We start from the raw sequence: 14258 nt of genomic DNA on the forward strand, positions 1-14258 counted from the left end.
CACAAAGGTTCTTGAGTTCTATCTCTGCTGCCTCTTGGGATGGTGCAGCTTTTCATTGCATGCACCTAAATTTGAATTCTTCTTCTTGGGGGGTGACAAGGAGGTATGCACATATTTGAGTGATTTTGAAGGCTTTGTTCCCTTCAAAACTTTGTTTGGGTCTCCATTAAACACAGTTCTCTAGGCTTTCCAGTTGTCTTGAGCTTCATCAGCCCCATGAAGCCTCTAAACTTTGCCTTTGGGTAGCCCTCTTTCCCATGACCTTGTTAAGTAACTCCCAAAACAATGTCTGAGCCTGCGTATCCTCTACCTTAAAGTCTCCAATTGCAATGGTCTGCAACTCTTGGACATAGGGGTTATACACATGGCATGCCATGGGCTGACCACTCTTGCATTCTTTTCACAAAGTAAAAACACACCCAGGAGCTACCAATCTCGCCTCTTGGTCTCATATGTTCACTAGGTCAACTCCACTCCCTGGCCACTTGGTAGACATCTTGAAGACATGACATCGAACAAAATAAGAGAAGGTCAATTTTCCTGGGAAAACCATGCTCTGAAAGGCGTCATAAGTACACTTTCTCTCAAAATGTAAGATAGCATCAAATCCTTGTGCAGAAGAACCTGTTTCTATTTCTGCCTCCCTCTTCTAACGTGACAACCTAGACAAGAAACAACAAAACATTATATCATTTTTCTTCCTAAAGATGGCATGGGACTGATAAAAAACAATGTTTACCTTCTTGTGTCTAAGGTGGGTCCAATACTCTCCAATAGTGTCTGTAACTCCACATCAATCATAACCTTTGGCTCATCTTTGATGACAAAGTCAAGGATAATTTGTTTTTCTAGTGTCTTTTGTAATGCCTTGGGTCTACCTCCATCTCTTTGTATAATGTCATTCAGCTTAGCCTTCACCTCTTTAATAACATCTCTGGAGATCCTGGCAGTGTCATAAATAGGAGATCTACCAAGGACTTCATGTTTACTTTTGGGAGTGTTACTATGAGTTGGAGTAGTAAGAAATATTTGACAGTTGCCTTATCGAGTACAGAGGCAACGGTTCAGGGGTGATGCTATGGCAACTTGTGAGGTAGCTTTGTTTCAGCTACTTGGTAATATGGGTGAGCTTATAGATAGGGTTGTTGTCATTTATTGTGATAACATGAGTAGCATATAATAAGCCATACATCAGGCTAGTAACCTGGTATGTACCATGCTAGGATGAAGCACATTAAGGTGTACTATTACTTTGTGAGGGAGAAAGTTCTAGAGCAGGTGATGTGGATTTGGTATATATTAGCACAGAGGATCAGGTGAAGTGGATATGGTATATGTCAACACAAAGGATTAGCAGATTGACATCTTCATGAAGGCATTGGGTACAAAGAAGCTCCGCAGGTTTAGGAGCTTACTTGGAGTATAGTGTGTGGAGTTGAGCTTGAGGGGGAGTGTTGAGATATCAAGCTCAACTAGTGAAACTTGGACATTCATGATCCATGTGGGTGATAGATTTTGTGCTAATGCCACTAGCACAATCGGTGAGATTATGGTTAATATGCCACCAATGGATGATAGGCTACGTGACAACCATATTTAGATTACTAGAGTATGATATAACCTTATAGCGCTAGCTCATATAGTTGGCTTCACACTATGGATCGACCATGATATGTTATAGTAGGAGAATAATTTTCCTTATAGTATGTACTCTTACCTCTTTAGTTTATGGTTAATATAGAGAAAAGAAGAAGATAGAAAAAAATTCATCCATTTATCTCCCTCTCATGTCTTGCTCTCTCTTGTGTGTGTTTGCTTGCCAAGGAACTCAAGCTTTCGCTCTCTCTTGTGTGTGTTTGCTTGCAAGGAACTCAAGCTTTCGCTCTCCCCTACATTCTCTTTATCCTAAGCCTTGCATTTTTCTCCTTCAAGCTAAGAAAATGTGCCTTTTGTATAAACATTGTTGTGGGCTAAGATGGGCTATGTTTTCACTGATTTTGACCCTTAGATGTGCTATATTTTTTGGTCTCTACAAGCAATAGGTGCTTGCATTTTTCTCTAGGGAATAGTTGAAACCTTAGATAGACATCTTCTTCCTTGCATTAATGTAGCCACCAATAGTATCACGTGATGGACATCATCTACAACCCGTGTTTCCTTCTACAAGCTATCATATGATGCATTTTTCTTCAACATTGTTGTGGGCTACATGTTGATCTCCTCTTATAGCTTACATTTATGGTTGAAAGGATACTTTATTGATAGTTATGCTCAACCATAGATGTGCAATATTGAGGAGATATGGTTACGGGTGATGTGGACAGCAAGCGCCTCTTGAAGAGGCTACTACTAATAGTTGTGCTCAACTATAGACGTGCAAGATTGACAAGATATGGTTGTCGGTGATGTGGAGAACATCATGCACCTCATGGAGAGATGGTACACAAGGTAACACAAAAAGTGAGAAAAAATATAGAGCTTCATATGTCAAAAGAAACACAACATAACATGAGAAAAACCCATAGCTTCACATGGGAAAAAACACAGAGGAAATGGCGATGGTGGCTCTGATACCATGTTATCATTCATGGTGCTAGGATGGAGCATATGTAAAGAGAGGGATGCAAGATCAAGTTTTGACTATGGTGGATGGAGGATAACCATGGAGAGAGAGAGAGAGAGAGAGAGAGAGAGAAATGAAATGATATATTAACGTCTTCAAAAGGCCAAAATGACCTATGAGACCAAAAAGGTTACAACATTTGGTGGATCTGATACAATGTCTGTGTAAGAAAAGCTAAAAACAACTAAAAAACTAACTAAAACTGAAACAACTATGAGGAAAAGTACGGTACTAGGAGCTCCTAAAAGAGAGAGAGAGAGAGAGAGAGAGAGAGAGAGAGATGACAAAGCTCAAGAGAGAAATATTACACAACTTAAATGATACTCCATGTTATAATAAAACCATCCAAGTACATGCTTTTATAGGCATCAAGCCTTATCTTATGACCTCGACTTAAATAAGGGATGTTCACACCAACTAACTATGAAATACCCAATACATTGCAAGCTCCCCACTTGGGGTAGCATTGGAAAATGAACAATAATTGATTGTATATGTCCATTGTGCAAAAAACATGCCAAAGGAGTTTCCCACTTGTCCTTGGAATGTTAGAGGACTAGGTCACTGTGGAAAGGAAATACTTTAACTAACGTTGGAAGAAAGAACATAGGACAATGTGAATTGGAAGAAAAACCTTATGCGAGACTCTTAAAAACCTAATCTTGCTTTAGTGGTTGGCAATTAATCAAGGCTATCATGTGACTAAACCTATTTGGGAAATCTACAACTTGCAACAATCTAGTGTTTGCTTAGTGGTCAAGAGCTTACTGTGAAGAGGCTATAAAAGCAAAGAATCTTTCAAGGAAGTTTGAGGAGGCATCCAGAGGACTCTCTGAAAATGGTGCCCTCAATTTGACTTCTAGAAATTGACCCGTTAATGCTGCTAATGGTAGATGCTTGAAGCCTTGATGTCACGGAAATACTTGTATATTCTCACGCACAATTTATTAAAAAACATATACACTTAACAGAGCTACAACTACAAATGTGAGGGAACTTTTCAAGTAAGAAAACTATTTAAGGGTATGATGGTTGACAAATTTATAAGTTTCATTGTACAATCTATATTTATCTCTATATTATCTTTAGGAGAGGTTTCACCAACCTGCCACGCCGTATTGATTTGGAGGTTCGGGAGATGCATGCCTATTGCAACATGACAACAAGGTTTTAGGAGAACCATCCTCTTACCCTTATTCTGATGAGGCTCAACATTACACGAGGTGGTGTTGTATAGTTCACTCCCTCATGATCTGTTATTACATCATAGATGTTTTAGGATTCTTCGTAGTATATTCCCTCATACATGATTATTATCCCCGGGGAAGATTCAGTCTTTGACAAGGAGTATAAGCTCATAATTAGACCTTGATGATGTAAATAAATAAAAAATAGAGTAATAAAGATGTAAGATTACTATCCCCAAGGGAATATGTAACATTTGTACAAGGAGTCTAAGCTCATGCTACACCCTCATGATGTAAATAAATAAATAAATAGAGTAATAAATATGTAAATAAATAAAGATATAGGATTATTATCTAAGGGAAGATGCAGCCTTTGTACAAGGAATTTAAGCTCATGACTAGACCCTTATGATGTAAATAAATAAAAAAATAGAGTAACAAAGATGCAGGATTATTATCCTTGGGGAAGATACAACCTTTGTACAAGCTCGTGGACTGGACCCTCATGATATAAATAAATAGAAAAATAGAGTAGTAAAGAGATTTTGTTCTTCTTCTTTTACAAGATAGATTGAAAACTCTTTGTATACAAATTAAATGCAAAAAAAAAATCAATGGCTTTGAGACAAACAGTAAGTCAACGATTATTTGAGATTTTTGGATTATCTCAATAGGATGATATGATGATATTTGCATTTATATAGCATCTCAAGAAAAATATTAGAGAAAGGCTTTTGTAAAGCACTTTGAAGAATTTCTCTTCCCTCGAAGATGAAGCATTTATGTGGAGGATAGGGAAATATTATCATGTAAACATGGAAAAAGTGAAACATCATGCAAATAATGTTTGGCTAGCCATGATTAGGGAGAGACCAAGGCTAATTTTTATTATTCACGATTGCAATCTCTAGGAGTTTGACATCTATGTCCAAAGGCTAAGTTCTTTAAATTTGTATATCCCCCTTAAGAAAATCTCTCAAGCCTTACAAAATCTTTGGAACCTGAAGTTAAATTGTAATGCTTTTAGTAAAATAATACGACTTTTTGTCGTTACACATATATTTATGTGTAAGTTTTTTTAAAATTAAACTACATAATATGGCTCAGCCATTCGCATAGCATTTGAACACTTGGCCAAGGCTACAAATTTTTACTTGAATTATCAGGACTATTACTTTAGCCAACTATATCAAGGTCTATTCTGCTAGGATCATGACTAGAATGGAAACAAGGAAATTAATTTAGCCTTCCTTCCCTATTATGCCTCGAGCCTAAATTTGCCAATGATAATAGAATAATTAGATCTCATGAGAGGGTATAGGATCCATGGCTATGGTTTGTTCACTTTAGGTGAGTACTTGGCTAGGTTGATTCATCGTGGTTTACACCTCCCTAGTTGTAAATATTTAATTGTAGGATGATAGAGATCTTTTTATTAGATTGGACTCGAGCATTAGAATTACTATAAATGATGTAATACAATTTTGATTAATAAAAAAGGCTCTATCTTGAGTAATATTGTCTTGAGATAAGAATCTTTCATTAAAATTCAAGTGACTTTTGAATAATAGGCAAATATATTTTCCCAGATGCCTCATAATTATTATGATAAGGCTATCACTGAATCGTCCACACTGAATCGTCCATGGGAGAGCTCGATAATGAAATAAGAGGTGTGTTGAGAGGTAGCGATTGCGTTTGTGCAATGCTACATTGATATGGGTGATGGATGATGGGTGAGTTGTGGAACACCTCGATTAAGAGGGGGTGTTGAAAGATGTAATCGCGGTGTTGTGTATGTGGGAAAGCACCCTAGAGGTGCAAGATATTGTGGTGAGATAGGAATGCCACATGTAATATTGTATGGTGTGTGAGTGTTGACCAAAAGAGTGGAAAAGGAGTTGCCACATGGATGATGATGTGTAAAGTAGGATAAGGCTAGAGGGCCTATATCATTGTATGGTTCATTTGTGATATGCAAGGGGAATAGAATTGAGTGTTGAGTGTGCAATCTCTCTCTCTCTCATGGAGTTCTTAGTGTGGTTTAATCCACCTTAATTATGTTGCTTAATCATTGTCTATCACCATGATCAATCCCATATTTTTAGTGGTTTAATCCACCTTAATTATGTTGCTTAATCATTGTCTATCACCATGATCAATCCCATCTTTTTAAGATGGGATTGATCATGGTGATAGACAATGATTAAGCAACATAATTAAGGTGGATTAAACCACACTAAGAACTCCATGAGAGAGAGAGAGATTGCACACTCAACACTCAATTCTATTCCCCTTGCATATCACAAATGAACCATACAATGATATAGGTCCTCTAGCCTTATCCTACTTTACACATCATCATCCATGTGGCAACTCCTTTTCCACTCTTTTGGTCAACACTCACACACCATACAATATTACATGTGGCATTCCTATCTCACCACAATATCTTGCACCTCTAGGGTGCTTTCCCACATACACAACACCGTGATTACATCTTTCAACACCCCCTCTTAATCGAGGTGTTCCACAACTCACCCATCATCCATCACCCATATCAATGTAGCATTGCACAAATGCAATCGCTACCTCTCAACACTCCCCCTTAATGATACATTGGAGTGTCCATCAACCAAACATGTGTGCCCGTGTCTACCATCTTAGACACCTAGTCCATTTTGAGCCGACTCGCTCACAGCGGAACCACTGAGTCCGATTTGAACATGGAAGTTCGGGTGGGAACCAACCCATGTGCATGCACCTCACACGTGCATCGCTCTTGCACACATCACACAATAGCCATTTCGAGCTTCTAGGTGAGCTCGGGCAGGGCGACCCTCAAAAAAAAACTGTATACGGCTCTCTTTTTTTTGTAATTTTGGGCCAATTACAAACTCTGTGTGGGAATTGAGTCTTCATAATGCATATTTTCACTATGTTTCTCATGCATGTTAACAAAAGCTTATCGAACTTTGTGTGCGTGGGACGGGTACTTAGCCAACAAGCATCAACACATTAGATTGTGTGTGTGAGTCAACCCTTAATTCTAAGGGTTAAAGGACCTTAGATATATTTTTTTAAAATTTTTTAAATAAAGCCTTTTTGTTTTTTATGGTCTGCACGCTGCTGCAGGCTATCCGTTGAAATCGCTGCTGTGCATCGAGCCTTTTTCAGTCCTCAGAATCCCTGACAGACGGTCTTCTTCTCCTTCCTCTCGATTCTGCACAGCAGCCAGCTATGGTGGCGGTCTCCTCCAGCGTTGATGTTTGATGCAGCTTCCTGCACTGGCCACCACCTTTCTTCTCTAGTTTTGCCTTCACTTGACATCCTCTCCACGCTGCCCTCCTTCTCCTGCACAGTAAGTCCCTTGCCTTTGCACCTTTGCTACTATTTGCTTAGCTTGCGCTGCCTTGTTTGCTGCTTGCCTGCTATTGTGTTGCTGATGCGCCTCCTCTAGTCTCTTCACATGTTTCCGCTTCTCACGATGTCTGTGAGCAAATGTTGCTGTTCATCGCTGCCCACTTTCTCTATAGATTCCACCGGCCTTACTGCCTACTACGTCTTTGCCTGCCCGCTTCGCCAACCAACTCCATTTCTGTCATGTTGCATAGGGTTGCCATAGTTGATGTCACCTCGTCTCATTCTAGTTTTCCGATCACACGCATGGTGGTTTGGCCTTACACCACGGACGTCATGCTACTGGAGCCCCCGGCCAGACGACAGACTTGCTGCTCATGGCCTTATTGGAACCTGATTTGAGTTCCTCATTGACCTTGTAGTCATAGCCTCTTCTTCCATCATCACTTGGCAATGATTTGATTCCTTGTGGATTGTTCACAGGCTTTCCATCACCTGCCTCTCAACTTTCTCTGAAGTTTGAACTTGGCCATCTCTGAAGTTTGAACTTGGCCTTCAGCATGGCCACAATACCATTGAGCTCCTCATGAGCTCCATATGTAGCTCCTCCATGACACAATTGGCTTCACACACCAACTATCTCTTCTTTGATTCAACCAAAAAATCTCCTCATTGGGATTTTCATTGCCATTGACATGGCTACCACCATGAGCTCCAAATCAGCATGCTTTTCCTTCAATGCATGCATCCATTCAAGGGTGCTTCTTCACATGGTCTCTCAAATGAAACCATAGGTGCATAAATAGGTGCATAAACATGTGGAAACTACCAAGGTTTCCATCCCCTTCTTTGCTCTCCTTCATTGAGCAAACATTCACAAGTGCATCCTCTTCTTGATGCACACACATGTGAACTCCATTGAGTTCACCATCTCACTTTCCATTATCTTGACAAGTATGCACCTCCACACAAGATTCATGGGATACACAAATCCCATACATAGCAACCCTTCATAGAGCATTCTTCCATGCTCAAACACAAAACTTGAGGCAAAAACTTCACAAAACCAACCTTCTTGAGGCATAATCAGTAGCATATCTTCTCTTGGCAACTTCTCCTTGATGATGATGAAGACTCCATAGCCTTCATAATGCTGAAATCTCCGTTTTCAACTTCCTTGATGATGAGCAAGCTCTCCATGTTGCAAACCCCCATTTGCAACTCTCTTGGACAGCTTCTATGCAACCTCCTTATTGCAAATCTCCTCTCAAATCCTCACAAATGCAAATCCAAACAATAATATGAGTGTGCATAATTTTTTTTAAAATAATAAATTGAAAATAATGCTTAATCAAAGAAACACACAACCAAGCTAATATACATAATAATCACCATGACCAAGAGCCCACCCAAGCTCTGATACCATGTTAACAATCCTAAAAATGGGATTGATCATGGTGATAGACAATGATTAAGCAACATAGAGAGAGAGATTGCACACTCAACACTCAATTCTATTCCCCTTGCATATCACAAATGAACCATACAATGATATAGGCCCTCTAGCCTTATCCTACTTTACACATCATCATCCATGTGGCGACTCCTTTTTCACTCTTTTGGTCAACACTCACACACTATACAATATTACATGTGGCATTCCTATCTCACCACAATATCTTGCACCTCTAGGGTGCTTTCCCACATACACAACACCACGATTACATCTTTCAACAAGATGCACTCCATAGAGCACAACATAGACCATTCACAGAGGAGAGGGACAAAACATGTGCAATATATTGGAAGGTTAGATTGACTTGATGGGGATAAGTATTTTGATGTAAAAAGTTATAATGAGCAGAGTAAGATGTCATTCATTGGCTAAAGGTTAAAGCTTATTAAAAATTTTAGGATCACTTGGAAGAGTTATTGTGACACCAACCATGTAGATTAGAATCAATTATCATGGGATGATATGAAAGATTGGAAGAGTTATTGTGATGCCAACCATCTAGATCAAAATCAAGCATCATGGGGGGATTTTATCCAAACATCCGAGATTTTACCTAATATAGCCAAATGATAAACTTCTTGTTGTGGAGTCTCTAGTGCATGAAATGCCAATAAATATCATGTGGCTAAGAGGGCATGACCCAATGTTGTTCACAACTAGCGAATGGATTAAATTTGCAATCAGACTAATAACGAGACAGAGAATCTGCGTTATTGGCGATGAAATCGACTGAATGGTGTGGTGTAGAGGGGTGCCTTGGTGTGCTAAAAATGCCCCCAAAATTTCTAGGGCAATGGCTAAGAGATGAGGAAATACAAGCTCTCCAATCTTAGCCGCAAGAGGAGGAGATAAGCTTTCTAATCATCTATCATCTAGATAACCTCATCTATCATCTAGATAAGGTGCACTTTATATGTCTTTTGTGAGAATGGGAAGTATATGGTCATTGTTCTCTTTGTAGATAACCTCATCTATCATCTAGATAAGGGATCACTAAAAAATAGATCTAACAAACACAATAAGTTGCTTAGTGTAAATTTTGAGATGATAGATGTGTGTGAGACCCCTACCCCACTATATTCTTAAAAAAATCACAATGAAAGTAAATTATGAAGGTAAAGAATCTCACTTAAGGCTTCACTTGGCACTCTCTTGATGAATAGAAAACTCAGTATCACTCCTTATCAATACTAAGAGAATCCACCACCAAGAAGTATTGGTGATTCCTCTAGGTCTTGTCTATTCTAATATCACAAGATTCTACTTAATAATTATCCTCCTATTGATTCAATAGTTTTCTATCCATTAATTGTCACAAGTAGGGCTCAACTTGAGAAACCATACTTCTCAAAGATAACTACTCTACAATCCTACATAACCTGATTCCTAAACTTCCAAAATCTAAAGGCTGAGCATAACCCCATACATCCCTTGGGTTAGCCTCTATTCTACTACTCAATATATGGTTTTGATGTTCAATTTAAGGTTTTTAAGTTATGCCCAGCTATAGAGAGGAATTATTCCTAAGCCCCCTAGATAGCACCCAAATTCTTAAAGAATAAGAAAGATTTTCATAAACATCTTCCAATTACATAACTTTAATTCAAGTGTCTAAAATACTATCATCAAAACCTTAGCATTAATATATGTCCATACAAAAATATATGATTGAAAACAATGCCACTTGTCCATTGAGTACTGAGATAATCCTAGGTGTATAGCCCACAGGAATGACCTCTCAAGATTGAGGTACACCTGAGATAATCCCAAGTGTATAGCCCACAGGAATGAGCCCTAAAGATTGAGGTCCACCAAAAACAATAACGAGGGATCAGCTCAACCACACCAATATATATACTAGGGCAAGATAAACCCCACTATGATGATCACCAGAGCACTAAGATTCACTATATCAAGGGTATCGGGGCAAATCTAACCTGCTTGGCACATACCAAGGCAACACAAACCCACTATGGTGATTACCAAAGTAAAAAATATCCAATACAATATACACATTAGAGTAATTCCTAAGAGGCATCTTCATGACTGGATAGAACTTCCACTTAATCAGGTACTCCTTCAAGACGACTCGATTACTTAGAGGTTTCTCTCGAACATCTAGGATAGATTCTTGCTCAATCTTCAACTACCCTTGAGTGAGAATGGTAACTTGCTCATCGTCAAGAACATGCTCTAGATCTAGGATACGCAAGTTGACATGAAATACATTATGGACTTGAAGTTTAGGAGGTAGGAGAAGTTCATACATTTGATCCCCTATTCTTCAAGTAATCACATAGGATCCATAATATATCGGCAATAACTTCTTATATCTACATAGAGATGGTGATTCTCTTAGGTCAAACTCTAAGGAAGACTATCACCCTCTTCTTTGAACTATTGATTAGACCTCTTCAGATTGGCATACTATTTTTGTATGTCTTGTGCAGCCTTGATATCTTTTCAAATAGACTTTATCTAATGATCCATCTCATCTCACACTTGCTTAGATACTTTCATCTTTAAAATAGGATTAAGGACGTAAGACAATCATAACTATAAAGATATTTAAGCTTGGGTACATCCCAATGTTGCAATGACATTATAAGCAAACTCTACTAAATGTAGGTAATTCATCCATCTATATGGCTCACAATCACAATATACTCGTAAAATATCTTTTATTACTTGATTTTCTAACCAATTTAAAGACATAAAATAGTCATAATCTACTAAATGTAAGTAACTCATCCATTTGCGTGGCTCACAACCACAATATTCTCTTAAAATATCTTCTATTACCATAATATCTTACTTGGCTTACTCGTTCAATCTGACCATCTATTTCTTGTCATGATGAGATCTAAGGATGTACCAACTGCCTCAAAAATGCGGTCCAAACTTGATTTCTAGATAAGTTTTTATGGTTCCCAGGTGTCTTGTTATAGAACTGTCATAAAATTCGGTCAAAACTTTTTCTTCAACGTGTCATTATTTGGAATGTATAACCAAGAACAACCCTCTTCAAGTCTAAATCCTTGAACCATGTTCATCTCATGAGGGTTTTACTCTCTTGTAAGAATTTATTATCTAAAAAATTATTCATAACAGGTTTGACACTATAGTTACTTCCATCAAGGAAGATTTTCTATTGAGGGCATCCGTAATCACATTCTCTTTTCTAGGCCTATACTTAATCTCAAAATTAAAGCCTTGAAGAGTTTGCATCCCATCTTCTTTAATGCATATTCATCTCATCTTAGGTGAATATCCACTTAGGCTCTAGTGGTCAGTGATGATGACCAGTGTGAAATTTTTTTCCTAAGAAGATAATATCTCCATAGTTTTTAGGCATATAGCAACTCTAGTTCATGGACAAAAATAATTTTATTCATGAGGTTTAAGTTTCCAAGATTCATAATCTATGGGCCTTTTATCCTACGTAATAATTCCACCAATAGCAAACCCACTGGCATCTATGATGACCTCGACTGGCTTTCCAAATTTGGGTAGCTTCAGAATTAGATTTATAAACCAAGGAAGCCTTAAATTTATCAAAAGCACTCTGGCACATGGAATTGGAATGATGCATTCTTCTTAAGAAGTGTTGTCCAAGGGAGAAGCTTTGGCATATCTAGGTATATAGATTTTGTACCATCCGATTAAACCTAGGAATCCCTTGACTTCTCTAATCGAATTGGGTTCAGGCCAATCTATCATTGCTTGCACCTTAGCTTGATCTGTTAAGATTTTATCCTTAGATATAATAAAGTGTAAATTCTCAATGTGAAGAAGCTACACTTGCTCTTCTTTACATATGACATGCTTCATGAGAATCTCTAAGACTTTACATGCATGCTTCTCATGATCTGCACAATCCTTGGATTAACCAAAATGTCATCAAAGAATACTAAAACCCAATTATTCCCTCAAGACTTCTTACATCAATGTGTTAAAAGTAGTTGGGGCATTTGTTAATCCAAAGGCATCCCTATAAATTCATAGTGTTCAGAGTGATTATTAAATATTATCTTTGGAATATCTTCTCGCTTTATCTTGATCTGATAATATCATAACTTAAAATCTATCTTTATACACATCTAAGAGCCATGTAATCGATCAAGAAGCTCATTGATATTGGGAATGGGATATTTAGTCTTGATTGTAAATTGATTTGACATAACCTAAGTGTTGTATCCTTTTTCTTTTGGAATAGAACTGATGCTCCCCATGGTGAAAGACTTAGATGAACAAACTTTTTCTCAAGAAGTGGCCTCAACTCTTGCTTGAGGTCTATAGCTTCGAGTACTGCCATCTTATAGACTCTTTTGGACATAGGTTAGGGTACTAGCTCAAGCTCATGATCCACATCAAAAACATGTAGCATTTTGGATAATTATTCAAGAAAAGCATTTGCATATTCACTTAGCCACTATGATTCCTTAACTACTGATTCTTTATCAACAAGGTTTGACCATACAAAATTGCTTATTTCTTCCTAAGAATTTTCATTAATTTTCTTTCTCTTTGACTAAATTTAACTGGGGGTAACCTATTTCTCCGATCCCCTATACTCTAGTTCCACCAAGGTCAAGGAATAAAACAATCCCCTTATAATAGTGAATATCGGCTTGGTACGTGAGTTAGTTTATACCGAGTATGTCATCATAAATTCCTAGGCAGTACCTTGAATTGGCACTCGATTTCAATTCCCATTTCAATTCCCATCCAAGAGAAGTTGGATCTTGCAAGTGAAAACAAACTTTCCGCTAGCCAACTTGACTTGTATTTGTTTACCTTATCTTTGTTCTAAGACTAACTTTTGTGGCATCTAAGCGATAAAAACGAATATGTACTTCCAAAATCAATCAAAAGCTTGATAACTTGATGTGCTTGAATCACTCAAAATTGATGACTTGGACCCTAGTTCTTAACTGTTGCATGGATGTGACCTCTTTTTTGATCCATCTCTTTGGAAATAGTAATAGCCTTGGCACTGGAGAATTGGGTTGGGGCTTTGCTTCTTGGGTTTTCCCGATTTCGAGGCACTTGATTACTTTGCACAAAAATAATAGGTCTAGCATGTAAGGGACAATCCTTAATTTGGTGACCTAATTGGTGGCACCTAAAACACTTGCTATCACAAAATATCTGTTATTTTATTGATCACTTGTAAAAGGTGCTTTTACGAGAACGGTCTCCCTTCATTTTCTTAACTAGCTTCGGGAAAGCATCTTCCTCTTGACTTGGACATTTCCAATACATCTTCTTGTCCCCAACACTAGCCATGGCTTCTTTTAAGATTGGGGGAATTTACCTTTTCTCCTTCGAAAATCTTGGTAGGGGAGGCTTCATATTCTTTAAAGCACCATCATCTATAAAAATCTTAGCAAAATCTCCTACCATGATAACAACTTCAAATATGAATGCTGACTTTGTATTCTTCACTAAGCGATCCAAGGGTTAAGATTTTTAGAAAATATGTTAAGAAGATTCACTTCATTCATTATCGGAGAAAACTGAAGGAGTCTAACAAAGGTTTGGTGGTATTCCTCTAGTGTCTTCCCTTGGC

The sequence above is a fragment of the Cibotium barometz genome, chromosome 3 (assembly GCF_041138505.1).
Source record: "Cibotium barometz isolate CiBa-2024 chromosome 3, ASM4113850v1, whole genome shotgun sequence".
Taxonomy (NCBI): domain Eukaryota; kingdom Viridiplantae; phylum Streptophyta; class Polypodiopsida; order Cyatheales; family Cibotiaceae; genus Cibotium; species Cibotium barometz.